General features: G+C 45.1%; 1 pseudogene; it reads right to left on the reverse strand.

Annotated features, from left to right (window-relative positions):
- Positions 1 to 332: 332 nt before the first annotated feature.
- LOC136647126 (5S ribosomal RNA) lies at positions 333 to 452 on the reverse strand (annotated as a pseudogene).
- Positions 453 to 8,037: the final 7,585 nt, after the last annotated feature.

Below are 8,037 nucleotides of genomic sequence, written 5' to 3' on the forward strand. Positions count from 1 at the left end.
TGGTGGCACAGAGAGTCAGTGCCTGATTCGTAGGTCTCCAGTTTGAGCCTGGCAATGGCTGACATCTCTGTTAAAGGTACAGTGCGAGAAATGGTCTGTGGCCATCAGGTGAAGGCTGTCTCCCTGTGGCCACTGTCACCATCTGATGAGTTGACTGTGCCATGATTCTACATACCGTGGCAAAGTCTGTGACTCCCGCCCTGCATATGTTGATGTGGCCATGGTCTTCAGAATGGAATGAAAGAAGGATGCAACACTTTGCTCACTTCATACATCATAAGTCTCCTTTCCTCATTGGTTGGCAACCTTCAGTCTCGAAAGACTATGGTATAAGCCTACAGCACCCGGTATTCTCAGGCGGTCTCCCATCCAAGTACTAACCAGGCCTGACCCTGCTTAGCTTCCAAGATCAGACGAGATTGGGCATCTGCAGGGTAACAGTTGCTGCATTACCACTGTTTATACTAAGCCCCAGTTTTGTGTTATTTTGTGATTTATTTACAGTCCAATCCTAATCCACCCTGGAATGGGGAGGCTGGTTGGCCTGTCGCGTATCCAATGTGGGGTTGGGGCCAGTGGTGGCTCAGCCTGGGGCAAAGGGAATTCCTTCCCCTTACCCCAGGTAATGCCGCAGCAGCCCCAATGAGGCTACTCGAATATGTGTCACCTCAGGAGGTGGTGCAGATCTGAGCAACCCAGAGGCAGGGATCCGGCACAAGTGCTGAATCATGGCCCCACCCCCCACTCACCCTCAGCCTGCCCACGGGCCCGTCCACTGCCTCCCCTCCCCCTCCTCAAAACGCCTCCTTCCCGCCCTCCTCATGCCTCCCTAGACCCCCATGCTGGCCTGACTCCGATGGCATGGGTTTACCTTTATGCCTGCCCCATGGGGTTGGGCCAGTCTCCCTGCTCTCTCTGTGACACAAAAGTGCTTTACGGCACTTTCACAACACTGCTGGGCCAGTACAAGGAACTTGCGCCGGCCCATGCCCTTTTTAGGATTGCACCCTTAGAATTTGGGATATTTATGTTTATGAGCTAGGATGATTTAGAGTTCTAAAGAATTTTAAAGAATATAATTTTAAAGAATAGAGTTCTAGAGAATTTTGTTCTTTGCCATTGTAGTGCATTGCTAAAACGTTTACAGAATTTCAAATAAGCTATTCTGGGACATTTGTGTAGGTAAGGAGAGAATTCTGTAATCTGTATAATGGCAAGTAACTGAACGGGAATGGCTTGATGCTATTTGAGCAACCACGTAGAGTGATTCAAAGTTGCTTCTGTCTCATAAGAGCAATCTGTGCTTTGGTCATATAAGTGTGTAGATGTGAACCAGTGTTTCTGCAGTCCAAGTTTGAACTGGCTTCTGCCCTCAGTGGTTCTTTCAGGTCCTGGCTCACAACTAGTTCTTGGGATGTTCAGACCAGTTCAGAATGTTCAGGCTGGAGGCCATACATGTCACACAGCTGGCTTCTTGGACTGAGTGAGGAGTGCTCCATGCTTAGAAAATGTCTGACTTTCCCCATGCTCCTGTTTGTGTTCCACAGCGCTGAATAGGAAGCTATCTCCTGGTAGATCTTTAAACGGAAAGCAGCCAATACTGAAACAACCGTGACAATAGGATGGGTGAAGCCTTCTTTTGAGGAAAGTATGGTGAGTTGTAGCCAAGTACTTTAGGTGAATTTACCTTGAAGGGCTAGAGTGCTAGAAAGTCCAACACTCTCCCAAACACTGATATGGTTTCCTCTCTCTGAATTCTTCTCTCTGGAGGAATACAAGCTGGGTAGGTGGCACTGATCCAATACAACTTTCCCCCAGTGAGCAGAAAAACGGGTGCCCATTTAATTTGATATGAAGGACAAACTATGTGCAGGTTCTATGTAACTTTTCCCATTTTGTTCAAAGGAAAGCAGCCAGTGCAAGCTGCAAACTGAAGTAGAAGCCGGGCAAGTGGAGGGAATGTGCTTAGCTCTTTCTCTGTCATCCACTTTTCTCACTCAAAATTGCCCCACCTCCCTCTCAAATTGTTGTTCTTCCAATGGTGGAAAAGCAACAGGCAATTTTGAGAGCAAAAAACAGTGAGCAGTTAAGCCCCTTTTCCATATGCCCTCTTTCTTGCAGCCTCTAGTGACTGCTTTCAATTTTTTTTTTTTGAGTTGGAGAAGTGACACAATAGTGTTTAATATACTGTATGGGTTATTTCTGGAACTTCTCTCAACATAAGAAAAGGTTCCGGAGTCTTCTCTGAAGGTGCCTCTTGGTAGTGTTAATGCTGCTTATAAATCTCAGGCTGAATGACACATATCATCACCCTGCATCAGGGACAGGTCGTGTGCAGTCTGTCTTCTACAAGCCCAGCGTGTTTGTTTAATTATCTTGACACATTAAAGACAATATAGGAAATGAATCATACAGCTAGCAACTCTGAACATTCAGAAGAAAGCTAAATCAGTGTAATAATTTGATCTACCAAAATAAACAATTCCTGAATGTATGTTTCTCTCTCTCTCTCTCTCTCTCTCTCTGGCTTTTCAAATACCTTTTGCACTTATTTCCACATGTCTGTTTCATATTTTAGCTGAGGAGCTGCAGAGGCAAATGTGCTCTGGGTCAGTGATTGTTTGACAGTAGCCCTGGAATCCTTGACAGTTTCCATCTCTCTTAAAGGCTTGGTAGACACTGTGTGAATCATTTGAATGAAATATAGATTTGAGTCTTGCAATGAGAATTTTTAGTCAAGCGAGCGCAGCAGCTGTCTGTTATGATGTCCCCACCATCTCTGCTCTACCTGGAAGAAAAGACCTGTTAACTTAATGTGCTACCAGGTAGTCCACTGAAAGATCTATGTACACTCCACAAGTAGGAAGAAACCACATTTGTGTGATGAGCAGTGCTCTGCCTGAGGAGGCTACTACAGAAGTCTGTTTCTGCAGAGCTATGGGAAGATGTCTGCCTTTCTGCTTTGGTGGTTCTGACCCTCAAACAGCACTGGAAGCTTGATAAAGGTATATGTGTAATTTTGGAGAGATTGGGAGAAGCTTCAATGCAAGGGTGTTCCACTGTCTTGCAGCCCAATCCTAAAGGCAGCACCGCCGCTGGGTGCAGCAGCACCAAAGCAGCTACTGCTGCATCCTGCAACCACATGGCAGCCACTGGACGTCTCCTTGGGGGAAGGAGACTTTTGTTCACCCAGGGAAAGCCCCAAGCCCCACAATGGGGCTTCTCAAGTCTGTGCCAGCTATTTTGCTGGCACAGATTTGAGAGAAATCCTTGTTGGGCCAGAAGACCTGACACAAAGTTCAGGATCTGGCGGAGCAGAGCCATTTTACAACATCAGAATACTGTTCTGCTGTCATAAAACACCCCATGTGCTGGTCCAATCCTAGTCAAGATTAGACCATTAATCCTGCAGTTGAGCCCAGGATCCAGTATGTAAATATTGGTGAGCCCCTGGGAATAACGGCCATGGTGGTATTGAAGTCAACTTTGTTAAGTGCAATGTTGCCCCGCAATTCAACATTGTCACATGCAATTTCAAAAAAGGGTACTTCTGAAAAATGAGAGAATTCCTGAAAAGGAAGTTGAAAGGAATATCAGATCTTTTCATGAAGCTTGGAAGTTATTTTAAACCCTTATAATTGAAGTTCAGATAAAATATACACCACAGATTAGGAAAGGTTCCCAAGTCCATGAAGAAGCCATAAGGTTAATGAGCAGTGTTAAAGAAGCAATAAAAGTGAAGAAATCTTGCTTTTAAAAATGGAAGTACTGTATTGCCCACATGAGGAGAACAAAAGGGGGCACAATCACTGGTTAGACAAGTGTGAGGAGGAGGTATTAAAAACAAAAATAAAACAAAGAATAAATACCTCTTTAAATACACTGCAACAGGAAACAAGACAGGGAGGCAGCTGGACCACTGATGGGCAAGGTATTAAAAGAACTGAAAGAGGACAGGGAGATTGAGGAGGCACCAAGTGGAGTTTTTGCATCATTCTTGATGTTGGATACCTAACCTGAAATCAGGCTTTTGTTCCCCTAGAGAGGGCACCTGAAGAACTATGTCAAACAGGGTAACAAGAGATGAACTTCTAAGGCCAACTGACAAATTAAAAATTTGTCTTAAGTCACCAGGCTGGCATAAGCCTGAACATTATTAAAGAACTCAAAATGTGAAACAGTTGAACTCTAAGAAAAATATGTAACTTGTTTTTAAAGTCAACCTCCTGGCAGGAAGATTGGGAGGCAGCCAACATAACTCCAATTTTTTAAAAGGAAGCCCAGAAATTAAAGGCTCATTACTCTTAACGCCTATCCCAGGTAAATGAGTGGAAAGCATTATTCAAGCTAGAATGAGTAAGCACACAGAGGGGAAAAAAATTAGCATGGCTTGGCTTTTGCAAAGTGAAATTCTGCCGCACTGATCTTTAAGCATTCTTTGGGAATGTCAACAAACGTGGATAGGGGTGAAGGAACTGGACATGATATAGTTGGGCTTCCAAAATGCTTCCAGTGAAGTCCGTCACTAAAGGTTCTTGAGTAATCTCAGCAGTCATGGGATAAGAGGATAGGTCAGCTGATAAATCAAAACATATTTGCATACATAAAAGATGGAGAACTGGGTAAAACCAGGAAGCACAGGGTAGTGACAAACAAACAAATTGCACTATGGAGATAAGTGGTCAGTGGTATGTATTGGATACATACGCCAGGGTATGTATTGGATGGGGGCTATTTATGTTCCTCATAAATAATAAGAAGCCAGGGTTGAGTGGTTAGGCAGGGAGGTTTGCAGATGGTACTAAATAATGGAGAACAGTGACAATCCAGGGTTCTGGAGCAACCCTGAGCTCTGCCTGGGAGTTATAACAGCAGGCCCATAGCCAGGATTCTAGAGGTGGGCGGGTGACTATTTTTTCAGGGTGGGAAATTATGGGACCAATCCTATCCAACTTTCCAGCACTTATGCAAACTGAACTGCAGCCCCAAGGTAAGGGAACAAATGTTCCTATACCTTGAGGAGACCTCTGTGACTGCCTCTCCACCATGTGATGCAGTGCACACCCCACTGGCATGGCTACACCGGTCCTGGAAAATTGGATAGGATTGGGCCCTATGTTGGGTATCTATACTGATGGGCAAAATAAAAAGGATAAGTATGGAGAAACATCAAAGACCCATAACTCACACAAATTTCATGAAGAGAAAATATTGGGGGGGGGGTTGGGTTTGAAAGACGCATTCATTTTCTGTAGAGCAATGTAACATTAGTTTGCATAGAATAAATGCATCTCTGTATGCAGTGTAAAACGTATTTGTCTACACAGAAATAACATGCAACATATCCTTTCATTTTACACACTAGCACAATACACAGGCTTGCATCCCTGCAAAAGCAGAACATATCACTGTGATGCAGGTAGTATTTACTTGTATTGAAAGCCTTTCTTTTGCCGATGACACATTGCGGATGCATTCATACATACTAAAATAAAATGTATTTACCTAAAAGCAAGAGGAAAGATATGCCAGTCAAATACAGTAACACTACTGGAACATTAATTTTTTTGTTTGTTTGTTTTTTACAATATTCATTACTTTTAAAAGCCAAGTACAGAGGATTTGAATTTATTGAATCTACCTAGTAGAATTGAATTCTCCTATCTTTCTGAGAGTTGAATCTCCTTAGAACCAGGGGCAGATCCAGTGTCTGTATTTGGGGATGGACGAACCATGAGCCCTACCTTCAGAGCCCAGGTCAACCAGTCAGGTAGACCTGGGCTCCTGCCTGAACTTGATTGAGCTCACTGATTGAGCTCACAGCCTCTGTGGCTATTTGATGGGCAGGTAGACCTGGGCTCGCATTCCAGCCAATCTCCTTGGTGCCTGCCCAGTGGACGTTCCCTTGGTGCCTGAATTCGCTCTCCTTTCCCTGCTGGCAGGACAGTTTGGGGGGGGGCATGCACCCATGCCCCCCTGGATCCACCCCTGCTTAGAACCCTTTCCACACTTCCTGGTTCACTTTAGCTCAAAAGCTTTCCATGCTAAAAAAAAATAAAAAATGCTTTCTCCCACCAGAAAAAGGGTCTCCCCAGCCCCCAAGCAGCAGCCATTAATTTTAAAAATATATATGAAAGGTAAAAACCCCACCATGATTTCTCCAGACAGAAACATTTCTCCCCCATCCCTCCAGCAGCAATACCTTTGTAATAATTAGCATGTTCCACCACATAAGAAATAGCACCCTCTTCCCCCCCTCCAGCCAGCACAAGTAGAAATCTCTCCCAGCCTTCCTTTTATCTGATCTTGACCAGCCCTGCTCTCCATGTACCCTGACTGGGTCAGGGTGACTGGTGGTCATAACTTCCAAGGATCCCCCCAGGACCTTGTTTTACTCAATCTACACCCATGCACTCCCTCTCTCCCCCCCCCACCCCTGCCAGAAACACCAAACCCTCTTCCTTCCTGTGCAAAAAAGAACGTTTCTAAAAGGGCTTCAACTCCCCCCAGGCCAGACTGAGAAGGCAGCAGCCTCCGGGACCCTGCATTGAGCAAGCTTGCTGCCATGCAGCTCCTGGGGGAAAGATGGAGGGTACCAGAATGAGCATGTTCAGCTCAACAGGCTCCTTCATGGGCTCCTGTGTCATGAGACTATCATGAGATGGATTGCTATGATTGGAGCCTAAGCTGGGTTAATAACAGCGGCCTGAGCTAATTGGAGGAGGCTGCCTGAGGGAAGGGCTGAGTTCACAGGGAATGGTTGGCAACCTTCAGGCTCGAAAGACTATGGTAGAAGCCTACAGCACCTGGTATTCCCAGGTGGTCTCCCATCTAAGTACTAACCAGGCTTGACCCTGCTTAGCTTCCAAGATCAGACAAGATCAGGCATCTGCAGGGAACACAAGCTACATTGGAAGACATTTAATCACGTTTGGAGGAGAAGAGGCTGAAAAAGAGGACAGGACTGGAAAAAATGCTAGGGAGGCAAACTACTGGCTTGGGGGGGGGGGCAAAGCCACCCATGGTCCCCTAGCTACGGCCTTGTATAACAGTCCAGGGCATTTTTGAATTTATGGATGATTGGCTGTTCAACAAAAGTTTCTCCCTTTTTGAACACCTACATAGACCCAAAATTATGAAAGTTGACTTCTGACCAAGAATTGACTTTCAGTCTATTGCACAGGTATGTTGTGAGGATAAAATGAGATGACCTGATGCACACTAGCCTGAGTTCCTTGGAGAAAGGGTGGGATGCAAGTGTGACAACGAATGAATTGCCTATTGAATAATATTTAAACAATGCTTGTGTGGCGGTGTAGTGGACAATCACCAGACGCATCAGCTGGGTTTAAGCCACCAACATGTCATCCAGTCAAATGACTTTCTAAATAGAGATTGGCAAGGAAGGGAGCCTGTTTCTCATTTGCCCTTGAGACCTCAGTCGCGTCAAGGCTTGTACCATTTTCCTTCCTAATGCAGAGCACCTCAATGAACGCATGTATGTCCATCCCCAGCAGTTGCTGTGTCACTCAAAGCTAGAAGGCTGCTCTGGTAATAGCTGTAGGGAAGATCATTCAGGAGACACCCGTTCACCTCTCTGCTGAGTCAAGCACTTGAAAACAGTGTATTAAAGGAGGTGACATATCAGCTGTTTCCCTTGCTTTTCGTAAGGATGCCTGCTCATTAAGGCACAGTGAGAGCCCAGCTCTTTCTGAATGGCATTAATTGCAGACGGTTTGTCAGCATCACCGGAGGCAAATAGTTTCACAGCAGCGTGGCTGCGGAGAAACACATTTCTAATGAATTCCACGATTCCTGGAGTGTTGCTGAAATTGCCTGCTCCTTTTGGAATGATCATGGTGGACAGGATGACTTGATCCTGCGGGTCAAAATGAGGCCTTCTCATGGTCCTTACCCTATGGGTGAAGGAGCTGATACAACACTGTATATATTCCAGCCCATGGTGGAATATATATTGAAAAAAAGTTATGCCAGAATGAAAAGACTTCACAGATTTTGCAGGTAAGATATATGAGC

The sequence above is a fragment of the Tiliqua scincoides genome, chromosome 3 (genome assembly GCF_035046505.1).
Source record: "Tiliqua scincoides isolate rTilSci1 chromosome 3, rTilSci1.hap2, whole genome shotgun sequence".
Lineage (NCBI taxonomy): Eukaryota > Metazoa > Chordata > Lepidosauria > Squamata > Scincidae > Tiliqua > Tiliqua scincoides.